Raw genomic sequence first — 14,274 nt, 5'->3', positions numbered from 1 at the left:
AGACTGATTTCAAATAATGCAAGAAAGCAAAGAACTGAAAAATATGAAGTAGAGGAGAAATTCTTTTGACAACTTTTCTCTCTAACTGGTTTAATATATGAAAGATTTGACTAAGGGTGAAATAATTAAGAAGGTAAGCCTTTTTGAGTTGATGTTTGAAATTTCTAATTTTCAGATTGATAGGAAGTTAGCATTGCAATTTTTGTGAGTATAAAAGTTGCATTTTATGAATTATTCAATTATTTCTTTTTCAGAAGGTGGATCCTAAAGGAAAACCCACACAGTCTGCTCATCCAGGTAAGAATTTATCAAAGATATGAAATACTAGATACTGTATGCTACTGTTGTTTTATAAAGGTCCTTTCTTACATAAAGTGATTCCTACCATTTGTCACAGAATGCCATGTTCTTTTTCAGGAAGAGTTTAATCATAGACACTCACCGTAACTCAGAACACTCTGTTCTTCCTTCCCTGAAAGTGAAAATGCATATTTTCTTCACTCTTAATTTCATGAAAATCTTTCCCACAAGTAGTTATAAGTGTGTTGGCCAATGTAGGTGTTCATTCAAAGTTTGCTTCCTCATACTTGAAGGAAGTTCAAGTTGTGTATAACTTGGGTTGTTATATGTTCTGCCATGTTCATTTCTTTTTCTTACATGTTGTTAGGATACAGTATCCTCTACTTCAGTTTGCTCAGGGTATCCATGTTGGTCTTTTTCTGTCTCTCAGTGTTTTTCCCATCATTTTTCTTTCCATCACTCTTTGAATGGTAACTAGCTTTTTTTTTGTCCTAAGAACTTAATTTATTGGAGCAAGACTTCAAGTTTATGATGCATAAGTTCATATTGGTAGGACCATCAATTAAGTGCTTTTCTATTTAGAGAAAGTGTCATTTTACTTTTCATAATATCATTTTGTTTACCAAAAGCTCTCCATCCCATGCTTATCCTTCTTATAATTTTAGTATCATGGCCAAGGGAAGTATTTACTGTCTGTTCATTAACAATGTCTAGAGCTTCGTCCATGTCCCTTATTTGTTGTCTGCATTTTCATTGATCATTATCTTAGTTTTACTCATTCATTTTCTGTCCTACCTTTTAGCTTTCTCTTTTCAAATCTTCTATCATCTTCTGCAATTCCTCCCATAATTCACTAAATAGAACTGTATCATTAGCAAATCTTAAGTTGTTAAGGTATTCCCTATTAGGTGCCCGTTTAGTATGTAGCCTACCTTTTTTTTATTCTGGTTTAGTATGTGGCCTACCTGGCTGGTAAGGTAAGGTTAGGTTAGGCCACTTACTAAAACACATAAAATTTCGTAGGCCACATACTAAACCAGCACCCCCTATTAATATTAATCCCAACATTTTTCCAATCTAAATTATAAAAAAACTTTTAGGCACGCTGTGAGCAATTTAGGTTAAATGGGGTCTCTGTCTATCTCCTTTCTCATTTTGAATTTTCTCGCTACTTGTAGTTAGCTTTAGGATTGCTAATAATTAGGGTTTGTTCCGTAACTGAAATACAAACCACGCTATTTAATGTGGGTATTACTTTTGGCGTAGCTGAAACTACGAGCCATTAAAATTTTAACGAGGGTTTACTACCCCCATTGCTAGTTAGCGGGGGTTAGGGAGGGGTAGCTTGCCCCCCCCCCCCCCCCCACACACACACACACACCTGTGTGGTGAGTCCACGTTTACTTTGGCTCGGGTGGTGATCGGACGTGTCTGCTTTCATCCTCACCTCTTTGACAGCCATTAATGCTTTTTGTCTTTTTACTTACTTTTTCTTATACTTGTAATATATATATAAACATTCTTTATGTTTATGTATATATTTGTGTATAGAAATGTAGTAAGTTTTCTTTTCAGTGTTTGTGCTGTGTGTGTAATGTACGACAACGACACCTTTGTAGTGCAAGGCCACCATGGTTCTACGTCATGGGGTACGGTCTCTCCCTCTTGGTCCATCGGTTTTCCTTCGGATTTTCCGTTAATTTGGCCGCCGGGGCGAATCGTCATCGCTGGACATTCTTCATTCATCTATTATCTTCGCTGTTCCTCCTTTCCTATGGGGAACTTGGATTCTCAGCGAAGGGAATGTGGAAGTTGATTTGACTACGGTCTCTCTCTCTACTCGAGGTCGTTCACCCCTTACTACTCCTACGTACTTTTACGGAAGCTCCTTTCCTGTTGCGGGTTGGGTTGCTATTCCGTTTGTCTCAATTATTTTTAATGAAATCTAATTGTGTTTTTAACTTTTCAGCTTCTCTGTGGAGAACACTTCCCTTCGGGGGTCAGTGGTTCTTACTATTTGTGATCATTCTTAGATGAATTACATAATTATAATTCTGTTATAATTCTGTTTTTGTTACAGTTCTCCGCCCTCCCCCTTCTCCTGTGAATGTCAGTGGGGGAGGAGGGCGCATACTTAACTTTTAATTCATATTTGTTCCGTAACCGAAATACAAATCACGCTATTTACATGGGGTTTTACTTTCGGCGTAGCTGAAATGACGAGCCATTAGAATTTTAACGAGGGTTAATTACCCCTGCGCTAGTTAGCAAGGGGGTAGGGGAGTGGTAGCTAGCTACCCCTCCCCCCCCTCACACACCGGTGAACTGCTTCACTTCACTTTTGGCTCGGGCGATGAGCAGACGTCTCTGCTTCGCCCTCGCATTATTGACAGCCTTAATTTTGTTTTGCTTTTTCTTTCAGCTTGTGTGCTTAAATTTGCCCTTATCCTTCCTTCCTATCATGCGGAAGTGCCCTGGACTCCCCGACCGCCCTTGTGGAACGTTCATGTCGGCGGTCGAGACGGACCCTCACTCCTTATGTCCGCAGTGTCGAGGTCAACGGTGTGAAAGGGATAATACCTGTAGTGAGTGCAGGGAGTGGCCTACCTTCCCAGTGGGAGAGGTTTGCCCGGCGGCGTAAGAAGAAGTCTAAGCGTGACTGTTCTCCTTCAAGGGCTGCCTTGAAGAAGGAAGGTTTCAAGGACTCTTCTTCCGCCGCCCGAACCTCCTCCGAAGCTCCCACTCGATCGGTCTCTCGCGAAAGGCCGGCGAGTGGTAGCGCAGGCCCTTCTTTTGTTTCCCAATCTCGGGGTTCGGGAGAGGGCGTTGCCTCCCATAGCGAGGCAGCTCCCCCTCCTACTCCGGGGGAGGGCATTTATCTTGTTGCTGACCATGTTGCTAACGATGATCTCTTACAGCTTTGGGCTTCCTTGGGGCTTAAGGGCTCGCCCTCCAGGGAAGCCCTGTTTGACCTGGTCCAGTTGGGTGCAGCTGTCAAACAGTCGCCGGTAATAGCAGAGGTAGATCCTCTGTCTATTGTCGACGTTGTTGTGGCAGAGGCTTCTGACGGGTCCGGTCAGTCCCCTGCTGCGGTTGCGGATGTTGCTGACAGCTCAGTTCCCCCCTCCGAACATCCTTCGAGGGAGGAGCTGGGTCCAACGGTCTCTCCTGCGGGTGACTCTCCCCCTCGGGGGAGTGCACTGACAGAGACTCCTCTTCGGAGGACAGACGATGGTGTTGCTGTGCCTCGAGGTCGTCTTCGCCGTAAGGCTCGCCCTCCTCTTCGCCGTAGAGGCCTTCCTTCTCGACGAGAGCAGACCGTTGCAGCTGCATCGCTTGACCTCTCCGCAGATCGTTTGCGATCTCCGACGCCTGCCAGACCTTCCAGTCTTCCTTCTCCGTTCCTGGACGCTGATGCGCAGTGGGCGCCTACGCACCCCGTTGTCCAACGGGCACCGGTCCCTTCGGGGCAAGACGGCTTATCCCACAATGTGGGTAAGTCCCTCAAGCGCCAGGTCTTACCTGCGCGTGCGCAGTCCAAGAGATTTCTTAGCTAGCGCACAGGCGCTCACAGGTTCCTCTGGACTCGCAGCGCCCGGACGATCTCCTGCTGAGTCTCACTGAAGATCTCCTGCTCGCCAGCGTTCTCCTGTGCTACAGAGACCTCCTGTGCGCCAGCGTTCTCCAGCTCGCCAGCGCACTTCTGTTCCTGCTGCGCGCAATGCGCTCCATCGGTCTCCTGAGCGTCCACAATCTCCTGCTCGTCAGCGCGCAACTGCGCTCCAACGTTCGCCCGCGCGCCCACGATCTCCGGATCTGGGCGCAGACAAGGACATTGTCCCTCTGCCTCCTCGCCGATGTTCACCTACGCGCCAGCCATCGCGCGCACTCTCCTGTGCGCACTTCTAAGACAGCCCGAGTTCCTGCGCGGCGCGCTCACAAGATGTCTCCTGAGCCCGCCCACGAGCGTTCGCCTTTGCGCGCATCCTCGCCCTCTGGTCCTGCGCGCCAGCGATCTCCTACACGCCCGCGCGATTCCTCGCTTGCGCGCAAGCGCTCCCCTACGCGCCCACGTGCCAGATCGCCACAGGTCTCCGACACGCCCACGCGCTAACTCGCCTGTTCGCGCTACGCACCATCGCTCGCCAACGCGCCACCGATCACCTACGCGCCATCGTTCTCCCGACCGCCAGCGCTTACCCTTACAACCGCGCGCGCTCCCACGCGCACCCTGCGCGCCAGCGATCTCCTGTGTTACAGAGACCTCCTGTGCGCCAGCGTTCTCCAGTTTGCCAGCGCACTTCTGTTCCTGCTGCGCGCAATGCGCTCCATCGGTCTCCTGAGTGTCCACGATCTCCTGCTCGTCAGCGCACAACTGCGCGCCAACGTTCGCCCGCGCCCCCACGACCTCCGGATCTGGGCGCAGGCAAGGACATTGTCCCTCTGCCTCCTCGCCAACGTTCACCTACGTGCCAGCCATCGCGCGCACTCTCCTGTGCGCACTTCTAAGACAGCCCGAGTTCCTGCGCGGCGCCCACGAGATGTCTCCTAAGCCCGCCCACGAGCGTTCGCCTTTGCGCGCATCCTCGCCCTCTGGTCCTGCGCGCCAGCGATCTCCTACACGCCCGCGCGATTCCTCGCTTGCGCGCAAGCGCTCCCCTACGCGCCCACGTGCCAGATCGCCACAGGTCTCCGACACGCCCACGCGCTAACTCGCCTGTTCGCGCTACGCACCATCGCTCGCCAACGCGCCACCGATCACCTACGCGCCATCGTTCTCCCGACCGCCAGCGCTTACCCTTACAACCGCGCGCGCTCCCACGCGCACCCTGCGCGCCAGCGATCTCCTGTGTTACAGAGACCTCCTGTGCGCCAGCGTTCTCCAGTTTGCCAGCGCACTTCTGTTCCTGCTGCGCGCAATGCGCTCCATCGGTCTCCTGAGTGTCCACGATCTCCTGCTCGTCAGCGCACAACTGCGCGCCAACGTTCGCCCGCGCCCCCACGACCTCCGGATCTGGGCGCAGGCAAGGACATTGTCCCTCTGCCTCCTCGCCAACGTTCACCTACGTGCCAGCCATCGCGCGCACTCTCCTGTGCGCACTTCTAAGACAGCCCGAGTTCCTGCGCGGCGCCCACGAGATGTCTCCTAAGCCCGCCCACGAGCGTTCGCCTTTGCGCGCATCCTCGCCCTCTGGTCCTGCGCGCAAGCGCTCTCCTACGCGCCCATGCGCCAGATTGCCACAGGTCTCCAACACGCCCACGTTCTATCTCGCCTGTGCGTAGTCGATCGCCTGTTCGCGCTACGCGCCACCGATCGCCTACGCGCCATCGTTCTCCCGACCGCCAGCGCTCGCCCTTACAACCGCACCCACGTGCACCTTCGCCTGCACGCCCACTCGCCCACGCCTTCATCTCCGCGAGCATGCGCGCGAACCAGCGGTTCTACCATTGCGCGAGCGCGAGCGCGACCTCGCCAGCGATTCCCGCCGGGTTTCGCAGCGCGCCCAACCGTGCGAGTCTTCGGGGACGCGTGCTTTCAGATCTTCGTCCTCGCGATCTCCACCCCGCAAGCGCAGAGCTGCGCACGTCCAGCAGCAGGAACAATCTTCGGAGAGGTCTACGCAACATTCTTCTCTTCAGGCATGCCCCGTGGTATCCACTCCTAAGGATCAGCCGATCCCCTTCCCTCCAGCGGGTGTTGCTGACACTGCGTCGGTCAGCCGCCAGCCTTGGTTCGGGTCCCTGATCAGAGCGGTCGTGCAGGCTATGTAGCCGGCCCTCGCTGATCTGGGACTGAAACCAACGACACCCGCGTCCCCGCTGAAGAGAAGGAGAGGAGTGAACTTCGTGGTAATCTAGGGTTAAGTTGGCTCCCAAGAAGTCCGTTAGGAAGGCCCCTTCCCCCTCGCAGACACTTTCTCCTTCCCCTGTGGACGAAGCCTTTCCGTCCTCAGGAGAATCCAGCGAGGTGAGGCGTTCTCCCACGGCACCAATGGGAGGAACCCCACCTCGAGGAAGAGAACCGTCTCGCGTGGAGAGGAGCTCCCAGACTTCTTTGCTTGAGTCCTGTATCCCTCCCAGGAGGGAGCCTAAGGACTCGTAGACTGCTCCTAAGTCGTCTATCCGGATTCGACCAGAGCTAACGAGACCCCAGGAGAACGGCCACGTATCTCGCCAAGTAGAGCTACTGGGGACAGGAGACCTTGCTGCCAGTCCACAAGGAGGAGAGCAGCACGAGTCGGAGCATGCCTTCTGGCAGGTCCTGAGTCTAATGAGGCAACTCAACGGATTCAAGGACCCCGAGACCGCTCCCCGCGAAGGCAAGGATACGGTCCTGGACCAAGTCTACGGTACCCAGAAGCTCCCAAAGGCCAGCGCGGCTCTGCCCTGGTCCCAGGGAGTGAAGAGTGCCAGAGACAAGGTTGAGGGCCAGCTCGCCGAACTCTCCTCCTCCAGCCGTTCCTCTGCCGGGAACAAACTCCTCCCACCTCCTCGTGTACAACAGAGGAGGTACTTCGAGATCATGGGGGAGTCTTGTTTAGCTCTTCCCCTCCACCTCTCTGTGGAAGAGCTCTCTAGGGGGATTTCTCTCGAGAAACTCTCCGCCCGGCAGGTGACATTCTCGGCTATGGAGATCCTAAGCCAGGAGAAGGTCGCAAAGTGTGCCATGCAGGCCACTTCGTGGCTGGACATCTGACTGGGGTCTCTGCGCATCCTGTTGCGATCCGAGGACTTGTCCAAGGAGAACACCAGGAAGGCCCTTGAGACTTTCCTCCTCTCAGGCACGCGCTCCATCGAGTTTTTAGCTCACCAAGTTTCGAACTTGTGGGCAAACTCGATCCTAAAACGTCGTGATGCCGTGACCGAGAAGTTCCACTCGAAAGTCCCAGCCGTGGATGTCGGCAAGCTCAGACACTCTTCCATCCTTGGAGAGAGTTTGTTCGAGCCCAAGGATGTGGAACGGACAGCTGAGAGGTGGAGGAAGGCGAATCACGATTCGCTCTTCCAAAGGGCCCTTACATCTCGGCCCTACAAGCCTCCAGCTCCTCAACAACAACATCAGCAGCCTCGTCAGTCTAGGTCATCGAGATAGGCTCCAGCAGCAAAGGCAAAGGTGTCTAAGCAGCAGCCCTTTCCTGTCAAGGACAAGAAAGGCAGAAAGTCCTCCAGGGGAGGTAAGAATCCTAGGGGTAGCAGCCGAGGCCGTAAACGCTAGGATTGGCAATCCCCCTGCATGTCCACCAGTGGGGGGATGCCTACAAAGTTGCGCAGACAGGTGGCAACAACTCGGGGCCGATTCCTGGACGATCTCTGTGATCAGCTAAGGATATCGCGTCCCGTTCATAACATCTCCTCCTCCCCTGACAGCGAATCCAGTGTCATTGAGCTCCTATGCCATGGGATCGGTAAAGGGGCTAGCCCTTCGGGCAGAAGTCGAGACCATGCTCAAGAAGGATGCTCTCCAGGAGGTCGTCGACGGCTCCCCAGGCTTCTTCAGTCGACTCTTTCTTGTAAAGAAGGCGTCTGAAGGCTGGAGACCTGTCATCGACCTCTCAGCTCTGAACAAGTTTGTCAAGCAAACTCCGTTCAGCATGGAGACCGCAGACATGGTCAGACTTGCAGTGAGACCGCAAGACTTCATGTGCACTCTGGATTTGAAGGACGCGTACTTCCAGATCCCAGTCCATCCGTCTTCCAGGAAGTACTTGAGATTCAGCCTAGACAACAAGATCTACCAGTTCAAGGTGCTGTGTTTCGGTCTCTCCACAGCACCTCAGGTGTTCACCAGAGTGTTCACCCTGATATCTTCGTGGGCACACAGGATCGGCATCCGTCTCCTCCGCTATCTGGACGACTGGCTGATCCTGGCAGACTCGGAGTCGACCCTTCTTCGACACCAAGACAAGCTTCTGGGACTTTGCCAAGATCTAGGGATCATGGTAAATCTCGAGAAGTCTTCTCTGCTTCCAACTCAACGACTGGTATATCTAGGCATGATATTAGACACCAATCTCCACAAAGCCTTTCCATCAGACGACAGGATAGCAAGGCTGAGGAGGGTCGCAAGACCTTTCCTCGGTCGAGAGGAGCTTCCAGCCCAATCTTGGTTACGTCGCCTAGGTCACCTGGCCTCCCTGGCCCGTCTAGTTCCGAATGGCCGCCTCAGGATGAGATCCCTACAATGGCGGCCCAAGTCCCGGTGGAATCAAGGCAACGATTCCCCGGACACTCTGGTCCCTATGGGACCCGCGGAACGGACGGACCTGCAGTGGTGGCTGACCGACAAAAACCTTCGAAAGGGAGTGGATCTTCTCGTCCTCCCCCCGGATTTGATGCTGTTCTCGGACGCATCAAAAGAAGGGTGGGGGGCCCATGTTCTGAACCAGAGGATCTCAGGCCTATGGTCAGAATTAGAAAGGTACTCCACATCAATCTGCTAGAAATGAAGGCCGTCTATCTGGCCCCTCAACAGTTCCAACAGTCCCTGGCGGGCCACTCCGTGGTGGTGATGAGCGACAACACCACGTTAGTGGCTTATATCAACAAGCAGGGAGGTACCTTTTCACAGCAGCTATCCCATCTAGCAGTAGAGATACTGAGGTGGACCGAAGTCCACTCGATTCCACTATCAGCTCGCTTCATTCCGGGCAAAAGGAATGTGCTCGCCGACAGTCTGAGCAGAGCATCGCAGATAGTGAGTACCGAGTGGTCCTTGGATCCTCAAGTAGCCAACAGAGTCCTGACTTTTTGGGGTTCCCCGACAGTGGACCTATTCGCGACAGCTTTGAACTTCAAGCTGCCGCTGTACTGCTCCCCAGTCCTGGACCCCAAGGCACTCTGGCAAGATGCTTTCCAATAACGGTGGGACAACATCGATGTCTACGCCTTTCCACCGTTCTGCCTGATGAGAAGGGTGCTCAACAAGACCAGACTATCGGTCAATCTGTCAATGACCTTAATAGCTCCGCTATGGCATCACGCAGAGTGGTTCCCGGACCTTTTGCAGCTCCTGAGGGAACTCCCGAGAGAACTCCCCCCACGACACGAGCTACTCAAGCAACCACACTGCAACATCTACCACAAGGCCGTAGCTTCACTTCGGCTTCTCGCCTGGAGACTACCCAGCGTCTCCTCACTGAGAGAGGCTTTTCGCAACAAGTTGCGGAGAGGATGTCTCGACACCTGCGAAAGTCATCTGTAGGGGTCTACCAGGCAAAGTGGAGAGTCTTCTGTGGTTGGTGTCGTGGGAGGGGTATCTCTCCCCTCGATGCCACTATTCCAGCAATAGCGGAGTTTCTCGTGTATTTGCGGGAGGAAATGCGCCTTTCAGTCTCAGCGGTGAAAGGCTATCGCTCAGCCTTAAGCTTAGCCTTCAGGCTGAAAGGAATAGACATTTCTTCCTCGCTGGAACTTTCTTTACTCATACGAAGCTACGAACTTACCTGCCCTCAGTCGGAAGTGAGACCTCCTCCATGGGACGTGGTTCGCGTCCTCAGGGCTCTTAAGAGACCTCCGTTCGAACCATTACGCCAGGCCTCTGATCGACACTTGACTTGGAAGACGGTGTTCCTGCTCGCTTTGGCATCAGCCAAGTGGGTCAGTGAACTTCATGGTCTCTCATACGGCGTCGCCCATTCAAGGGGATGGGGGGAGGTAACGTTCGGGTTCGTCCCTGAGTTTGTAGCTAAGACTCAGACCCCTGGAGTGCCAGACACACGGTTCGACTCCTTCAGGGTCTCGAGTCTCCGTTCTGTAACAAGTGACCCAGACCATCTGCTACTATGTCCAGTGAGAATTCTGAGGCGTTATATGAAGAGAACGGCTGCAGTCCGTCCCCGCTTGCAAGCCCTGTTTGTGAGCACGGGAAGGACGAAGAGGAGGCTCACCAAGAATACCATCTCTGCTTGGATTCGAAGGGTCATCCATCATGCCTTGAATCCAGATCCTCCTCCGTCACGTCGTCCCAGAGCACACGATGTCAGAGGCATCGCAACGTCTGGCTTTTAAGAGAAACTTCTCGGTGACGCAGGTGCTACAAGCTGGGGTCTGGAAGCGTCAAACGACCTTCACAGCCCACTACCTGCAGGACGTGACCCACAGGAGCCTTGATACATTCTCGATCGGCCCTGTGGTGGCTGCACAACAGCTGGTCTAACCTCAGGCTCCTTAATGGACAGGTAGCAGAAGGTTGAGGGCATTGTTACCCGGTTTTAGACTGCATGAATGAAAGCGTATGTCTGGCCCTTACTTCTTTCTTCATCCTCCCCTCTCTTGGGGAAAGCAGCATCCTGGGTTCTCTGCATAGCTGACCTCGAACCTCTGCAGGTAAACCATGCTTCCTTGTGTTCCTAGTATTAAGCTAATACTGTCGCGTCCCCCAGACCCTGACGAGGTGGTATTGGGAATGTCCTAGCCTAGAATTCCATCTAAAGGACTTCAGGTCAACTTCCTAGGACGAGTCACACTTCAATCCTCCACACACAGCTTATGTAGGCCGCACGTTCTTTGCGGAGTAAGGAACTTGCGAGGTGCAGGGACTTTTTCTCGAGTGCTGCTCACTCGAATTCTGATTCCTTGGGTAAGCCAAAGCTAGTAAGGCCGGGACATTCCACCCTACCTAAGGGGTAAGTCACCCCATGTAAATAGCGGGGTTTGTATTTCGGTTACGGAACAAATGACAAACTCGGAGATAATTTGTATTTTTCCTAACCATAAAAACCTTAGCTATTTACACATATTTGTCCGCAAGTCCTACCTCTAAGTGAAGTGAAGCAGTTCACCGGTGTGTGAGGGGGTGAGGGGTAGCTAGCTACCACTCCCCTACCACCTTGCTAACTAGCGCGGGGGTAATTAACCCTCGTTAAAATTCTAATGGCTTGTCATTTCAGCTATGCCGAAAGTAAAACCCCATGTAAATAGCTAAGGTTTGTATGGTTAGGAAAAATACAAATTATCTCCGAATTTGTCATGTTTTGCTATTCCCTCGGGGTTACTCTTCGGAGTTCCCCCCGGGGGAATTTCTGTTAAATAATTATTTAACTTTATTTTCCCAGTTAACTATGCAGTTTGTTCCTGCACTAAATACAAACCCTCATTCTTTACTATAGGAGATATTCTATCGCGAGCTGGAAAATACGACAGAAAAACCTTAACAAGGTCGTTAACGACCGGACAGGTAATTACCCAACTGACAGTGGTTGGGGACCGCCGGTCGGTAGCTGCTGTGTACATTCAATCGAATTCTAGCCTTCGCAGTGGTAACACCACTGCTCCTGCTTTATTTGCTGGCAGACTAGCCTTTCTTTTTTTTTTTTTTTTGAGTTTTGATTAATCCTTTTTCTTTTTCTTTGTAGATGATGTCCTTTATTTTGAGGAAGTGTTCATGATGCCTTTATATCACTGCAGGATGTGGATCCTCTTTCCCTATGTCCAGTTACGGAGGTCATGGGTGTTCTGCTACCCTGCAGAGGATGGGTTCCCCTGCCAAGCATGTAGAAGTGGTCTTCACAGTTCTTGCTCGTCCTCGCCTTCTGTCTCTTCACGAGATGTCTCACGGCTAGACTAAGCGCTCTCGTCACAAACTTAAGAGCGCTTCCTTTTTACCCTAACATGGGGCATCAAGAGCATATGCGCCAACATGGGCATACGCTCCAACAAGAGCATATGCGCCAACATGCGCATACGCTCCAACAAGAACATAACTCCATCACGCGCCTGCGCGCCACCAATCTTCTGTGCAATGGCGCTCTCCTATGCGCTCCCGCGCGCTAACATTCTCCTGCACGTGTGCATACACCCGCAACACCATCCCACGCAACCGGTATAACCTGCGTGTCAATTTTCTACTGTTAGAAGGTCTTCTGACAAGGCAGTCATGCTGCTTTTTCGCGCAACGTCAGTGCTTACCAATGCGCTAGCGCTATGTAACACACCAGCGCCTATCAACGCGCCAGCACTTAACGGCGCAATAGCCTTCTCCCGCATCCGTGAGGATATGCGCGCACGCCCGCATGATTCCACTATGGGGAATTTTCTCCTGCGCGCTCTCCCTACGGCTGGCACAGACGTGCGAGATAACTCTCCCGCACGCCCGTTTACGCCTTCACCTAGATATTCTCACCGAAGAGACAGGCGAAATAGGAAGAGACTTTATCATTCTCGCTCTTTCTCGCCTTCTGTCTCTCCCCGAGACTTCCTGCCTCGAGATTATATACACTCGTGCCACAAACCTGAGAAGAACAATCCCTCTCGTCATCATTCTGCCTCGCTGTCGTCGTCATGCGAGGGATCATCTCAGAAACCAGGAGCGCGGCCAAGGGCAAAGTACGTCCTAACCTCGAACCCTCTTCTTCGCATATTAGTTTGAGGGTCTCCGTCCGCTCTAGAAAAAGTCAGATAGAGCGCTTCTCTTTGCTTTACTCTCTATCTTCACAGAGATCGCTTTTACCTTTGAATTCTTGATCTCAGACCCTTTGGAGTCTCGTGACAAGGAAACCTCAGTTTCCTGGTGCGCTATCCCTTCGTTTGACCACAGCTAGTTGCTGAAACCTCGGGTTTTCGTGCATTTAGTCTCGCGGACACTTCGGTGTCTCGTGACAAGGGAAACTTTTCCCGTTGCTCTAGCCCTTTGGGTTCTCGCAACACAAAGTCTAGGGGCACGCACGTTCACGCTGAGCCTTCGGGTTCTCGCAACACAACCTCTAGGGGCACGCATGTTCACGCTGAGCCTTCGGGTTCTCGCAACACAACCTCTAGGGGCACGCACGATCACGCTGAACCTTCAGGTTCTCGTGACACAAGTCATCAAGAGTGTTACTCTTAGGTCAGAGTCTTCGGACTCTTGTCACGCGGAGTGTTCGCGTTCGCCCATCCAACACTATGCCCATAATAATCAGGAGTTTTACTCTTATGGCAGAGTCTTCAGACCCCAGTCACGCAGGTGTTCGCACACAATTAGCGCTACACACGCAAATCTCCGATCATACACTCGCGGGGTCAATCCCTCGCTCCCGTGTTTCAGACAGGACAACCTCCCTAATTCCTTTGCTCCCTAATGAGTTAAGGATTTCGAGTCTCTTGGAAACCTCGAAAGAAGATGCAGGGGTTCGCTCCTTCTTCTCTTCGGTTGAGAGCAGAAGGGAAAAGGGAAACGTGTTACAGAGGCTAAAAGAAAACACCCGGATAGCAGCGATGTAGAACGCGATGCCGAGGGCTTCGGCCGCTCTGTTCATAGTCCTGCGCTTCATGTGGCAGCTCATGAGCTGCCCATGTTACGAGGTAACACTCGTCAACCTGCAACTTGATCAACTAATTGGGAAACTTAGATTGCTGACAGGAGGTTCGCCTCCAGGGATTAGAGATCCTTCCCTTACGAGAGAGTGATAACCTTCCTCGGAATTGGACTGCGTGAAAGATCCATCCCTCTTCCGTGGGAAAGCTCCCCCACTTCAGACAGTCAGCAACCTTCCCTCCTTCGTAAGGAGTTGCGAACAGCTCAATGAGTTTTACCTCTGCTATCTCGTCCCCGAAGACTGTGCTTTAACCCCAGGAGCTGGGGAAAAGCAAGTCTACGGCTTATGCCTCTTTCGGGGGGAACTTCTCCATGGGAGTATGCTTGGCTCAGGCGATGTCCTTCATCGGGAGGGCTTCTCTCTCGTTCACGAGAGGAGATTATTACGCCTTCGCTTTTTTCCCATAGAACTTGGGGAAAGCTGGTCTTAGGCAAGGTTCTCCTTCGGGAGAACTTCTCTCTCGTTTGCGAGAGAGAGATTATTACACCTTCGCTTTTTTCCCATAGAACTGGGGGAAAGCTTGTCTTAGGCCAAGCCTCCCTTCGGGAGGACTCCTTTCTCGTTCACGAGAGGGAGATTTTTACGCCTACGTTTTTTCCCTAGAACTAGGAGAAAACTTGCCTTAGGCGATGCCCTCCTTCGGGAGAACTTCTCTCTCGTTCGTGAGAGAGAGATTATTACG

General features: G+C 52.3%; 1 long non-coding RNA gene across 1 annotated transcript in view; it reads left to right on the top strand.

Moving 5' to 3' along the window:
* Positions 1 to 14,274, top strand: part of LOC137620120 (uncharacterized) — a 66,078-nt gene that overhangs the window by 41,197 nt on the left and 10,607 nt on the right. Inside the window, exon 2 of the long non-coding RNA XR_011039988.1 lies at positions 255 to 297. This is a non-coding gene — a long non-coding RNA (uncharacterized lncRNA). The remainder of the gene's footprint in view (positions 1 to 254; positions 298 to 14,274) is intronic.

The sequence above is a fragment of the Palaemon carinicauda genome, chromosome 2, assembly GCF_036898095.1.
Source record: "Palaemon carinicauda isolate YSFRI2023 chromosome 2, ASM3689809v2, whole genome shotgun sequence".
Lineage (NCBI taxonomy): Eukaryota > Metazoa > Arthropoda > Malacostraca > Decapoda > Palaemonidae > Palaemon > Palaemon carinicauda.
The sequence above is the reverse complement of the archived record's forward strand: the minus strand, read 5'-3'. Positions and strand labels throughout refer to the sequence as shown.